A 3,284-nucleotide genomic window follows, 5' to 3' on the forward strand; every position below is an offset into this window, starting at 1 on the left:
TGTTGGTTTGCAGCATTGTTTACATTTTTGCACTCTGGTTTTTTTTTTTCCTGCAAAGCATCGCATCAGATCAGTTGTGTTGTTTCCAAACCTCAAGCCCCTGCAGCCCATTGTCTTCATTAATCATTAACAAGGGGACGCATTTAATGTTAAAGAATCAAACTAAAGTAAAAGCACAATCTCACCTGCAAATTGTGTTTATACATGAATCATTAGTTCAACTTAAACTCGCAGCATTACCACCCTGGTCATTCATTCTTTTAGCTGAAGTGGCTTTGTCCTTCCAGGAGAACCTGACCCCTATTTTGAGATACACTGGTTTAATTGGCAATTCTAAATTGGCTCTAAGTGCTAATAGTTGTCAGTCTGTCTGACACTAGGCCTGTGAAGGATGGGTGATCTTTCCAGGCTGGAAAAATGAAAATTATTGTTTACATGGATATTCAGGCAGCTGCTTTTCACATATATCCTAAAGACCAGAGAGGGTGTTATAACTCAAGCCATATGTGTGTGTGTGTGTGTGTGTGTTCCCAATGAAACTCTTAAAATTATAAAATGAGTGTGTCTCCGGGAGAGCTGAAAGAGCATAATTCCAGTGAATTGAAATAACAAAATGTTGTTTCTTAAGAAGCAAAAGGCAACATTTGTTATGATTTTTAAGCTCCTTTTTGCATAAAAATATTGAATTATAAAAATAAAAGAAACAATATAGGTAAGAAAGTTATTTTAAAACAGTATTCCTGTATAAAACAGGTTATTTTTTTTATTATTTTATTTGGAACATGTAAATATTTTGTTTTAAACTAAATACACTGCAAATAGATAAAGTAAAAGTCATTTTCTTGCTAAAACAGCTTTGTCAGTGGATGGTTAAAGTTTGAAGTATGGCTGAAATCTAGGATTATGGAAGCATCTTAATTGTACTTAATTGTAGTATTTGATAAATGACTCTTTTTGAGTTTTTGAATCATTAAATTACAAAAAAAAAACCTTTTTATTATAATAGCAATTATTTCATGGTTCATGCTTTAAAAGGTTAACAGCTTAAACTTTAAGCACAATGAGATCATCATTGAGTGCCAAACTTAAAAAATGTAGGTCTATTATGTATCACCATAACAACTCAGGACTTTAGTGGGCACCATGCACGCTTAGACTGAAATTCATAAACATTATGGCGGACAGGGTAGTTGTTGACACTGACATCAAAATAGCCAGCTATGATATACTCCCCAAGACCATCAGGAAATGATGAAACAGAAACAAGAAATGTCCTGCAAAATAACAGACAAAATAAAATGAGAAAAACAATTTACATAACAATGTTACCTGTGTGCATTTTACTTTGGACATCTGTGTACAGACGTCAGCGTTTTCTGTCTAAATGGAGAGCTTCTGAATGTTTCCATTTACTGAAAGTAAATTGATACATTTTATATGATTTGGCTTATGATGCATTTAAAACCAGAGATGGGCAGTAACGCGTTACTGTAATCCGATTACTTTTTTCAAGTAACGAGTAATGTAAGGGATTACCATTGCATAAACCGTTACTTTCCCGTAGGAACGCTGCGTTACTGCGTTACTAAAACCGTGATTTTTTGCGAGAATGTCTCATGACAGTGACGTAAGCGAGTGCGACGTTCTGTGACAACAGCTGTTCACAGATCAACAATGGATAATATATCGAGTGCGGGAGAGAGTATGAGCATGCAGCGTTTAAAGCGTGGAAGTAGTGACCTTATTTTGAGTTTGATTCCATAAAAAGTGACAAAAACATTAGTGTCCATTGTGCGTGGGAAAGAAAACTTCTTTTTACAGCGAAAAAACCCCCTAAACTTCCAAGCAAGCAGCGAGTGCGCTACGACTGTAATGGGAAATTCACAGAGAAACTCGCGGATTCTTCCACTGACCGCCGCGGCACACCTGCACCAGGGTAAACCTCCGCCTACCCCACTCCTGCTTTACAGGTGAAAATAGAGCAACAGGGCCGCTGAGTCTTTCATTTTATTTATTTTCTGCTGTGTTTTACTTGCATCTATTTGAAAGAGTGAGTGTAAACACAAAAAAATATTTTATTTTATGTGCTGGAATGTGCAGAAAATAGGTTTAAATGTTAAACAAATTTCTTCCAGTCAGAGAATGTTGCATATAATTAAGTTTTTGCTTGATGCATAAAGTTAAAAGATTTAACGTTTTAAAAAGAGACGTTTCCATTTGATTACATTTTGTATGATGGATTATGCAGAAAAAGTAGAATTGGGCTGAAAGATCTATCGCTTTATCACCTATTCAGGTTGTAAATTGTGTTTTTAAAAAGTAACTAAGTAATTAATTACTTTTGAAAATAAGTAATCAGTAAAGTAACGGGATTACTTTTTGGGGGAGGTAATCAGTAATTAGTAACTGATTACTTTTTTCAAGTAACTTGACCAACACTGTTTAAAACTAAGCTAATACTGTGTAACAATGTGACATGAGCACTTTTGTTCGGCAGCTGTTATTGTGTTACTCTACTATAATATTTACCAGCTATACATTACAGGTCAAGATGTGACATGACAAACTCACGATCAACTTGTAAAATGGGTTATTCACAAGCAGCAAAACAAAGTAGCTAAAATAACCTCCCTCTAAAGTGGGTGTAGCTTGTGTAGAACCAGTGTGCACGCAATTCTTAAAGCTGGTCATGAAAGCTGAAAAGAACAGTTTTTTAAAAAAGCCAAGGGTTACCATAACATTCGTGGCCATGATGGGATGGGTGCGTGTAAACCTCTGACCACAACTATAATTAAAAGCATTGTTTCACCAAAAGGACTAATATTATATATAATCCTCCGAGAAGATCTTTTATATACTATTGTAGGTGTATAGAAACTACAATAGAAAAACTGAAGCCACCAGTTTCTCTAAAATAATAAACGCACAACAGGACTAAGAATCACAGCACACAAGTTGGATAATTGTTTATATTTATATTTGTATATATATTTATATATATATATTATATTGTGTTTACTTAACAAACATGATAAATGCAATGTCTCCAAGTTAGCTGTAACAATAAAAATACAATATCTTTGTGTCCTTAAAGTACATAGAATTAAAACAGCAAAACAAATCAAAACAACAAAAAAAACAAAACAAAACAAAAAACGCTCTAAGTAGTTCACAGAGAGGTACAAATATACAGTACAAATCTATTTTATTCAAAAAGGATACAAATAAAAACGCAACAAAATAGAGATAGTAATGCTTTGTTAAAGTCAGGTAGGTGTAGGGTA

The sequence above is a fragment of the Oreochromis niloticus genome, linkage group LG1, assembly GCF_001858045.2.
Source record: "Oreochromis niloticus isolate F11D_XX linkage group LG1, O_niloticus_UMD_NMBU, whole genome shotgun sequence".
Lineage (NCBI taxonomy): Eukaryota > Metazoa > Chordata > Actinopteri > Cichliformes > Cichlidae > Oreochromis > Oreochromis niloticus.